Consider the following 12,284-nt stretch of genomic DNA (forward strand, 5'->3'; position numbering starts at 1 on the left):
TATGGCTTCTACTGTTTCATTTAAAAAGCCTCTATAATGTTCATATGATCCACACAGTCACTCTGACAGACCGTAATACACTACAGGAAGTGTAGGGGGCGATATGGCTTCTACTGTTTCATTTAAAAAGCTCTATAATGTTGATATGATCCACACAGTCACTCTGACAGACCGTAATACACTACAGGAAGTGTAGGGGGCGATATGGCTTCTACTGTTTCATTTAAAAAGCCTCTATAATGTTCATATGATCCACACAGTCACTCTGACAGACTGTAATACACTACAGGAAGTGTAGGGGGCGATATGGCTTCTACTGTTTCATTTAAAAAGCCTCTATAATGTTGATATGATCCACAAAGTCACTCTGACAGACTGTAATACACTACAGACTTTGTAGTTGTGTTCCAGACTTTTTAAGCAACAGAGACAGAAAAACAGTGAATTGTGAATGTTTTGCTTAGCAGTTGAAGCATGGTCACCACCAGAAGTGGTGAGAGAGCTGTGTACTGTTCTTTACAGGCAACAAACTGCTTTTCAGCTCTTACGTCTGTAAGTTTATGTTTGAATACACATGCAGGGACCTAAAATAACTTGTTTAACACAGGAGGCAGGAACAACAATGAAAGCTGAAAGTAAGTGAAGCACATATGATCGTGAATGTAGCCAAGCTGGCCGCACAGAGTTTACACACAATGCAGGGACATGTGAACCAGAGCTGATCACCAAAAATACAAGATGATACAAAGTGTAAATCTAGATCTGAACACATTCAGGTCACAAAGCGGGTTACAGTTGTCTATAAAACGCATATACAGTCACAGCGCACATGTCCAAATCGAGCCTCGAGTCTCTGAGGAGAGAGTCCGACTTGAGTCTCGGTGAGTCCAAGTCGAGTATTGAGTCCTAGTGGTGAGGGTTCGAATCAAGTCTTGAGTCTCTAATGTGTGAATCTCTCGAGTCTCTGAGGTGAGAATGCAAGTTGAGTCTCAAGTCTCCGAAGTGAGAGGTGTAAGTCGAGTCATGAGTCACTGGGGGGCGAGTCCAAGCCGAGTCTTGAGTCTCTGAGGTGAGAGAGTGAGTCAAGTCGTGAATCGCTGGAGGTGAGTCCAAGTTAAGTCTCAAGTCTCTGAGGTGAGAGTGTGAGTCGAGTCACGAGACAATGGGGGGATGATTCCAAGTTGAGTCTCGAGTCTCTGAGGTGACAGTTCAAGTTGCATCGCGAGTCACTGGGGGGCGTGTCCAAGTCGAGTCTCGAGTCTCTAAGGTGAGAGTGAAAGTCAAGTCGCAAGTCGCTGGGGGGCAAGTCCAGTTGAGTCTTGAGTCTCTGAGGTGTGAGTCTGAGTCAAGTCTCCAGTCTCTGAGGTGAGAGTGTGAGTCCAAGTCGAGTCAATCTGTGAGTCAGTTAAGCATGCATCCAAGTTGCAAGTCAGTTAAACGTGAGTCAGTTAAGCACACATTTGAGTCGCAAGTCAGTAAAGCATGAGTCCAAGTCGAGTCATGAGTTAGTTAGGCGCGTGTCTGAGTCAAGTTCTGAGTCAGTTAAGCATGCATCTGAGTCGTGAGTCAGTTAAGCGTGAGTCTGAATCGAGTGATGAGTCAGTTAAGTATGAGTCTGAATCGAGTCATGAGTCAGTTAAGCATGCATCTGAGTCGTGAGTCAGTTAAGCATGAGTCTGAATCGAGTCATGAGTCAGTTAAGCATGTGTCAGAGTCACATGTCAGTTCAGAGAGAACGAGAGTCTAAGTTGAATCTGAGTCACTGACTCGTGTAAACAGTGCATAATATATAGACTTATGCACATAAATATACTACAAAAATAAACATTAATAATTTATTACTATTTATTATTATTATCATATCAGACACATTGTTTATATATGGACAGCAGGAAATGAGTGCAGCTGTTCTCCACATACACACCTGTACAGCATGGCCTCTCTCTCTGATTGGCAGTCGCTGAGGGTCAGTCCGCACTCCCTCAGGTAAAGCTCCAGCCTCCTGCGCTCCACCAGCCGGTGGGCGGCCACCAGGATCTGATTGGCCAGCGCCTCAGACTCATTCTTCTGACCCTGAGCACGACTCCGCTGGCCTTTGGTTCCTGAACTGGCCGCCACCTGACCCCCCCCTCCAGACGACACTTTCGGCTTCTTACTGATGCCGTACAGGTCCTCCACGGAGAACTTCCCACCTTTACCTCCGCCGCTTGCTCCACGACCCGCAAACATGGTCACACAGAGGGATTAACAAACGGACCGAGAGGCAGTTGGTCACACAAATGGACACGCAAGTGGTCTCAGGCAAATTAATAAATAAACAATTGGTGAGATGATTTGGACAGACACATGAACAAATGCCAGACAAATAAATACGCAATTGGTCACACGAAAGGACAGACAAATGGACAATGAGAGAGTTGGTCACACCAATGGACAAACAGACAAACGGACGGTCAGAGGATCAGGAAACGGTCGAGACGAGCCGGTGCGCAGCTGTCCGGCTCCAGCTTCAGTCTGGGAGAGCGCTCACTCCTGCGGTTCTCGCTCTAAAAGAGGAGTTAAAGATGACAAACGTTCCAAAAACAGGAAAGTTCAAAGAGTGTTTCTAAAAGAAGAAGCTCTGAGAAGAACAAGCTCCAAACACAGTCTGTCAGCAGGTGGAGGAGCAGTGATGAGAGAGAGAGAGAGAGAGAGAGAGAGACATCCACAACTCCAGGCTGAGCCGTCTGAGGCCTTCACTTATCAGGAAGTGTAGAAAAGCAGGACAAACATCTGCAAACGAAAGAGGAGCTAAAAAACATCTGCAAACGTCAAAAAACCAAACACAGCTCTGTTCGCCGTAAATCTGACCCAAACGAAAGCTGTGTGACGGCATCATTCAGGGCAGCCGGCCCAAGTCCAGACTGATAAGATTGCTTTCCTTTTATTCTCTCTCTCTCTCTCTCTCTCTCTGAATTAAGGGACAGTGTGGGATTTGTGTTGATGCCCTTTGGATAAAACACACACTAATTCTCTGGCAGCGGCCCACTGTGGGTCAGATTAAGCAGAGATGCCGGATTGAGAGGATAAAAGATGGAGTAGCGTTTCTGTTTCATCCCTCCGTCAGATTCCCTCCATTCTACACCTTTCAAAACACACTCACACACACAAACACACACACGGGCCTCACCAGAGCGCACACCTGAGACACGAGAGCGCTGCATGAACCCTGTGTGAGCTCATGGAAAAAGTGTGTCACAGTGTGTTTGGGGCAAAAAAATGCACCTGAAACTGCATTGATTTTTAAATGTTGGAAAGGATAAACTTCAGCCTAAATATAATTCTCAGGCTAATTAAAAACTTAAAAATAAAAAAGCTTGGTGAGTTGTTTTCATTATACTTCACCACTTTCTCCAGGTCCAGTTATGTTCTTCAGTTAGAACTGTGACTGAATTAAATACTTTTCTAAAGAATTGTAATCAGCTTGAATCATTTCTAAAAAATCATAATCTATTTTCAATAATTCTGTAAAGAATAATAATTGTTTTGAATTGAACTGATTTACATAATGTCATAAATAATTGGTTGCATAATTTCCTGAACAATAGTTAAGGATTTGAATAATTTCCTACAGAATTTTGGTCTATATGAATCATTTTCTTAAGAATCATAATTGGGTTTAATACTGTCTTAAAGAGTCGTAACCAACTTGAATAATTTCCTAAAGAATAATAATTTGGAATAATTTTCTAAAGAATCATAATGAATTCAAACCTGTTCCTAAAAAAAATCATAATGGATTGGGATCATTTCCTAAAGAACTGTGTTGGATTTGAATCATATCCTAAAGACTTGTAATGGATTTGAATAATTTCCTAAAGAATCATAATGGATTTAAATAATTTTCTAAAGAATCATAATGAATTTGAATCATTACCTAAAGAATCATAATAGATTTGAATAATTTCCTAACGAATCACAATGGATTTGAATCAATTCTTAAAGAATCATAATAGATTTGAATCATTACCTAAAGAATCATAATAGATTTGAATAATTTCCTAACGAATCACAATGGATTTGAATAAATTCTTAAAGAATCATAATAGATTTGAATCAATTCCTAAAGAATCATAATGGATTTGAATCAATTCCTAAAGAATCATAATGGATTTGACATAACTTTCTAAAGAATCATAATAAATTTGAATCATTACCTAAAGAATCATAGTGGATTTGAATCAATTCCTAAAGAATCATAATGGATTTAATTATTTTCTAAAGAATCATAATAAATTTGAATCATTACCTAAAGGATCATAATGGATTTGAATCAATTCCTAAAGAATCATAATGAATTTGAATCATTACCTAAAGGATCGTAATGATTTTGAATTAGTTCCTGAAGAATCAAACCAAATTTGAATCAATTCCTAAATAATCATAGTTTATCTTTTTTTCTAATGAACTGTTGTGAGTTCAGAGATTTGCACTCCTGTCAGGTGTACCTGTTCAAAAATAACAGAATATGAGTTTATATAAGAATATGAGCAAAATAATAATCCATTACAGCCAGGAAAAATCAACAGTAATCAGATTACCGGTACTTTTAGGTCAGACAGAAAACAGAGAAAAAACAAAAAACAATTTTTCATCATCGCTCTCAAACGTTTCAAATGACAAATACAATCAGATCGCAGCCGAAACGCTCCGCTCAACGTGAGAGAAATAACAGCAGGAAGACGAGATTATGAAAAATGAAACAATAATCCACTTCAGTAAATCAACAGTAACCAGATTACCGGAACATTTAGATCAAAGGAAATGAATAAGAAAGAAGGCCTGATCACAAAAGATGATCAAGCTCAAACAGTTTACATGGGAAACATCATCAGAATAGAATAGAATAGAATAGAATAGAATAGAATAGAATAGAATAGAACAGAGGGAGTGAGTACTGAGTGTCTGAGCACTGTTTGGGATGAGGTTCTAGGGTGAGGAGAGAGACTGTTCAGTCGTTTATAACAGAGAGAGTCTGAGTGTGTTTTACTGCGCTGTATGATCACCATCACTCACTGTGACGGGATCAACGTGAAATATTTATTTTATATAATTAGCATAACTAGCCATTATCACCATCATTATCATTTTACTCTCAGAACATTCTTCACTGAGATGTAGAATAAGTTTTACAATTTAAAACTTTCTGAATAAATAATGAAGGGATGATAAAGAGAGAGAAAGAGAGAGAGAGAGAAGTGGGGAGAGATAATGGAGAGAATGAAAGAGAGAGAGAAGTGGGAGAAAGAGAGAATGGAGAGAATGAAAGAGAGAGAGAGAATTGAGAGAATGAAAGAGAGAGAGAGAATGGAGAGAACGACAGAGAGAGAAATGGGGAGAGAGAGGATGGAGAGTGAAAGAGAGAGAGAGAAGTGGGGAGAGAGAGAAATGGGGAAAGAGAATAGAGAGAACGAGAGAGTGAAAGAGAGAGAGAGAGAAGTGGGGAGAGAGAGAGAAATGGGGAAAGAGAGAATAGAGAGAATGAGAGAGTGAAAGAGAGAGAGAAATGAGGAGAGAGAATAGAGAGAACGAGAGAGAGAGAGAGAAATGAGGAGAGAGAATAGAGAGAACGAGAGAGAGAGAGAGAGAAATGAGGAGAGAGAATAGAGAGAACGAGAGTGAGAGAGAGAGAGAAATGGGGAGAGAGAGAATGGAGAGAAAGAGATGGAGAGAGCAAGCAGCACTTACATATATACTCACACAGTTACTGACGTGTCGCTGCTGTCGGAACAAATTTCTGTTGTTTTTCAGTTTTTAATGTGAAAATGCCTGTTTACATTGCTCTTTACATTGTGTGTAAATTTCATGATGAATAAATCAAAAAATGGCCCAAAATTGCTTGGAAAACATCTGGTTACACTGATTTACATTAAAAGTAAAGTGCGTTTTTTCCTTGTCCTGTAAAGTTATCATTATATATATATATATATATATATATATATATATATATATATATATATATATATATATATAAATATATATATATAGACAGAGAGAGAGAGAGAGAGAGAGAAATGGGGCATATTATTTATTATATTATTATATATACATAACCCCACACAAAACATAACATATATATGTATCTCTGTGTGTGTGTGTGTGTGTGTGTGTGTGCTTTTCACAGGTGTTCATTCATGCATTATGATTTTATTGGATGGATGGCACCACCTCCCCCTCCTTCCTCCTGGGAAGAAGTGAAAGCCTCTTACAGCCCCGCCCTCTGGCACTGCAGTCTGGCAAAGGAAGTGGGGCAGTGACAAAAACATATGTGTGTGTGTGTGAGAGACAGAGAGAGAGAGAGACAGAGAGAGAGAGAATGAAAAAGTGAGGGTAGAGTAGATCAGTGTGTTCTTGGAAGACTCTGGTGCTTCACTCTGTAGTTAAACTCCACTCCTGTATGTGGACTATATCTTTCAGAGCACAGGGGCACAGGAATCCACACAGTCTCTATATTACAATCTGTCACTATTTGATAACATATAATGCTGTAGTGTAGTAACATAGTGATGTAGAGTACGGTATAATGCTGTTGTACATTAATGTAGCATAGTATAGGAGTACAGTGATGCAGTATAGTAATGTAGCATGGACATGTAATATAGTAATGTAGCATAATAGTGTAGGTTAGTACAATCTTGCAGTATAATACTGTAGAATAATGTAAGAAACATAAAATAGTACTGGAGGAAGATTTTTCACTGTAGTATAGCAATATAATATAGTTTTCTAATACACTAATATAATATATTAATGCATTATAGTACTGTAGTATAATATAGTATATTATAGTACTGTAGAGTAGTGTAGCAAATGTAGTATAGTACTGCAGTGTAGTGTTGTAGTGTTATAATTGAGTAGTACTGTAATACAGTTCTTTACTGTAGTACTATAGAATAATGTAAATGTAGAATAGTACTGTAGGGTCATAATGGATTAGTACTGTGGTATAATGTAGATAATGTAAATAGTACTATGGCGTAGTACTGTACAGGTATTACTGAGTAATACAGTAGTGTACTGCTAAAGTATAATTTAACAAATGAAGTATAGTACTGAAGTATAGTGATGTAGCATAGTACTGTAGTATGGTGATGTAGTATAGTGGTGTAGTATAGTACTGTACTACAGTGTATTCCAGTATATCAATGTAGTACTGTAGTATAGTTATGTAGTATAGTACTGTAGTATAGTGAAGTAGTATAGTGGTGTTGTATTGTAGTATAGTGATGTAGTATAGTGGTCTAGTATGGTGGTGTAGTATTATGGTGTAGTATTATGGTGTAGTATAGTGATGTAGTATAGTGGTCTAGTATGGTGGTGTAGTATTATGGTGTAGTATAGTGATATAGTACTGTAGTATAGTGATGGAGTATGGTGCTGTAGTATAGTGGTCTAGTATGGTGGTGTAGTTTATTGATATAGTACTGTAGTATAGAGGTGTAGTATAATGATGTAGTATAGTACTGTAGAATAGTGATATAGTACTGTAGTACAGTACTGTAAAAGGGTGCTGTAGTATAGTACTGGAGCGTAGTGGTGTAGTATAGTAATGTATAGTGCTGTAGTACAGTGATGTATAGTGGTGTAGTACAGATATGTTGCAGGTGATAAAGCACAGCAGACTGGATGCACAGATCATTAATAATTGCGTTTATTTCTGCAGAGTGTAATGTAGCTGCCCAGCTGTGCTATATTTAGCTCAGTGCAGTGAGAGTCTGAGGGATCTGTGTGTGTGCGTGTGTGTGTGTGCGTGTGTGTGCGTGTGTGTGTGATTCTATTGGACAGTTAGTGACGGAGATTGGAGACGCAACAATCAGCAACAGTCAGCAAGAGTCATTCAATTCTCTCTTCCTCTATCTCTCCCTCTCTCTCTCTCTCTCTCTCTCTTTCCCTCTCCCTCTCTCTCTCCCTCTCTCTCTCTCCCTCTCTCTCTCTCCCTCTGTGCCTGTCGGCTGCTGCAGATTGAAGGAGTTCAGATTAACAGATTAAACTGAACTGAAGGAACTCACTCACATCTGCTGTCCAGATGTTCCTCTCTCTGTCCCCCTATCTCACTCTCTCTCATTCTCTCACTCGTCCTACTCTTTTCCTTCCTTCCATCGCTCTTTCCCCTCCCCCCTTTCTGTTTTATTTTTTCTCTCAGTTCTTCTTTATCCATCCATTCTGCATGAGAATATGATCCTTCTGGTCATGGAGAGAATGACAGTATGTGGAACAGAGAGAAAGAGAGAGAGAAGAGGGAGCACCAGAGAGAGAGAGAGAGAGAGAGAGAGAGAGAGAGAGAGAGAGAGAGAGAGAGAGAGAGAGAGAGAGAGAGAGGAAAAAGAAAGAGAGAGATACAGAAGAGTGAAAAACAAAGAGATGAGACAGAAGTGAGTCAGAGAGAGAGAGGTGAAGGTTAGAGAAGGAGAGATTAAAAGATGCAGAGAGAGAAAGGGAAAGAGAGGAGAGAGAGAGAGAGAAGGAGAGAGATGGGCAAAAGAGAGAAAGATAGAGGAAAGACAAGGGAGAGAAAGTAAGGAGAGAGAGGGAGGAATGAGAGATTGAAAATATAGAGCGAGTCAGAAAGAGAGGAGAAAAGAAAAGAGAAAGAAGAAAATAGATTTTTTACAAAGCTTAATAAAATAAACATAATAAAGGTGCAATATGGAATATATTTACTGTACTAAATCATAAAATTATCCCACCCACTGCCCATTTCTCAGTACCATTTCCACACCTGGGGTTGCCAGATATGAAAAATATCAGCAGGCAAACACAACATCCTGCATCTATGGCAGCAAGCAAACAAACTGGATCCCAACCTAAAAAGCTTCAGCATCCATCTAAAAATCTCCACGACCAGAGATGCAGTAGAGCACGAGTCAGTTTTGGGCCATGCATTTGAGAAATGGAGATGCTTAGAACCCAAAGCACTTTAAGACGGATGCCAAGTTGGCTAATTTTCTCCTAAACAGGTAAGCACTGAACTTCAGCTAAGGTTTAGCTGACCTTAACTAATTTATCAGTTAGTAGGGACAGACAAGTCATTTCAAAAGTCATGTACTCACATTCATACTCTGTAATCCATGTGCATCTTCAGAGCGGTGGGCTTTTATTTTCAGGATAACAGGCTTAGCGTTGGCTACCACACAGCCAGCCACGCGTCTAGTTAACACTGAGAGCGTTAACATGCACTTAATAATCCGATAACTGCAGAAAATCAGATTTTGTCAGTTATCTGATCAATGCCTTTACATGCACTGGGGTAATGAGATAATGGGGAAACTCCGGGTCTAGATGAGTCAGACAGTAATCAGATTTCTGCTTTGCAACCGGTCAATAAACTCACAGAAGAAGACGAGACATAAATGTAACGTAAAACTCAAACTTCAAGCCACTTTACCTGAAAAATGAACATACATCATCTAGAAGATGAAGAATACCTAAATCCTTCATTTCTTCAAGCATGTATTTGGTTTTGCTGCGTCTCACGGCGACGCTGCTCGCTTATTTCCAGTACAGCTGTTTGTTTTCGCACATGCTCAGACTGAGAAATCTGAAAGAAATCAGAGTAAGAGTTTACATGCATTGAAAAATCTGATTATTGAGTTAAAATCCAGCCTCTTTATTGGATTTCTCAGTCATATTTCTAGATCGGAGTATGTGTTCACATGACCATTTGAATAATCAGATAACTGCAGAAATCTGATTATTATCAGATTATTAAGTGCATGTAAATACACTCAATGACAGAGTTATAAAAGAATCCACATGAGCTGGTTTGTAATGGGACAGAATCAATCAGACGATCGAGGTAAAAATAATCAAAAGAGGCTTTACTGTTCAGAGGACTTTCCAAAGACATGGTCAAAAAACAGGCATAGAACAGAACCAGGACAGATCGGATACACAAAAGCGACATTCACATTGCAAGCCTCGTTGCTCAAATCCAATTTTTTGCTCAAATCCGATCTCTCTGACAGGATGGTTCACGCTCGTTTAGGTAAGTGACTCAAATCTGTCATTAATGTGACGAACCGGCGTCCTGAAATGACCCTCATGAGCACATCGTAATCAGTAACGTCACGTGAATGAATCACGTGCATCATCAGCACAAACTAACGAGCAGAACGAGCTTCGCTGAGAAGATAATTAACTCTGATCAGCTCTCAGCTTCATTATTAGAGCGAGACGAAGGAGAAAAAGGTGAGATGAGCTGCTTTTCCACCGTTTCAGGTGGAAAACAAGAAACAGGTGAGGCATATCAGTATTCAGGTGAAGCTGAGGGACGATTGGTTGGTGGTGATGGTGCCACAGTCATGTGATCTCCCAGGGAGTTCTGGGATTTGGAGTCCATGGGGGAAGCAGGGTCAGAGGGATGCGTGACAGGTTTATAATTTGGAAACAATGAAATACATTAGCTGATCAACTTACAGTGTAGGACATGTCGTCGCTCGCCGTTGTCAAAGTTTAACGTTGTCAAAGTTTAATGTTGCACTCATTTTGTGCTCGTTTGTGTAGGTTCAGTGTCTCAAACTGGCAACCCATGTGAGCCTCGACTCTGGGAAGAGCGGGCTGATAATTCTCTCCAACATTTTACATTTGAACTGCAGTACCAATTTTAAACGCTTGCTGTCAGTATTACATGTTGGTCCTTTAAATCAGAGGTATCCAAACGTTTTCCTCTCGAGGACCCCTTGCCAGTTTTTTGAGAACTTGAGGTCCCCTCACCTGAAACTATCTTGCCAATATGCAAACCACTTCAGCGTATGTATAAAGGAAATCAGGTCAGATCATCCCATTTGTCCAGAACTTGTTTTATCTATTATTAGCCGGCTAAGAAAATAAAATAAAATGAAATAAAAAGCTTCATAAGAAGCAGTTTTATGAGTCGTTTAAATATTTATTTTTTGCAATTTTCTATCTCAACTCTCACCCGTGCCCCTCTGCTTTAAGGTACAGGGTCACTCCAAGCAAAAGGATTTAGTCCAAAGCCCAAGTCAGTTAAAAGTCTAAAAGAGCAGTTCAGTAGAATAATCTATAAATAAAAGAAGCCTTTCTGTCATTTTCTGGCTGAATGTGTCCTGAATTTCAGTTTCAGTCTAGACTTTTCATTTCGGTGCATCACTAGTGTGTGTGTGTGTGTGTGTGTGTGTGTGTGTGTGTGCGTGTCCTCACGTCGTTCTGACAGATGTGTGTTGGTTAGCACTTTTCCAGCCAGATTCCCCCTTGCAGCCCACCGGCCCCGACCTGTCACACCACATTACTGCTCTCTACTCGGCGCTGAGCGAGAGCGACAGGATGAATACGGAATGAAAGTGCATCTCTGAGACTGTATGAAAGCAGCTGCGTCTTCATATGAATGACTATGTACAGTTGTATGCAAAATTTTGGGCACCCCTGGCCAAATTGCATATTTCGTTGGTTTTTTTAAACATAACTGGGGCAGCAAATTATTTTGACTAATATGATTATTCCTGCAAATGTTGATGCACGGCTAGTTTATATTTGATTGAATTATAAAAATAGAAAAAATACAATAGTATTTTGCCATGTGCAAAAGTCTGGACAACCTATTAACCCCTTCTCATGCTTAATACATACTAAGGCTTATTATTCAGTAACAACAGGAACTTCAGTGCAAACTAACTGAGCTATTCTAAGATTATAGAAGTGTGTAATAAAGCTTTGGACCTGCCGGTGGACCCTGACCATTTACGGGGATAAATTAGTTGGCAGATATCGCTGTCTGCAAATGCTTCATGTATCCAGCTATGAAGATTTCAGTACTTATTTTAGTAATTTCCACTTGCTCTTCCTTAAAGAACGCTCAGCTTCTGGATCATTCTTGGCCACCTTGCATGCATGTCATGTTTAATATCTACCCACAGATTTTCAGTAACAATAACAACCATTTTCATTCCAATAACAGAGACTGTGAGGGCCGTTCCAAAAGCTTTAGCTTGAGTTTCTTGAAGTTCATGGTGGATTTTGGATCACTGTCCTGTTGTAGACGCCAGACTCTTTTCAGCTTCAGTCTCTTGTGACTGAGTCACATTTGTTTCCAGAATCTGCTGATATTTAGTGGAACCCATTTACAGCTACCTGTGCAGTGTTTTCTGTGCCACTGGCTGCCACACAACCGAAAAGTTTAATAGATCCACCACTGTGCTTAACACTTTGCACGGTGTTCCTTTCATCAAATGCTGCTTCTTTTTTCATCAGTCCACAGCACTTGTTTCCAAAGTGCCTCTAAATGTTGT

The sequence above is a fragment of the Colossoma macropomum genome, unplaced genomic scaffold (assembly GCF_904425465.1).
Source record: "Colossoma macropomum unplaced genomic scaffold, Colossoma_macropomum, whole genome shotgun sequence".
Lineage (NCBI taxonomy): Eukaryota > Metazoa > Chordata > Actinopteri > Characiformes > Serrasalmidae > Colossoma > Colossoma macropomum.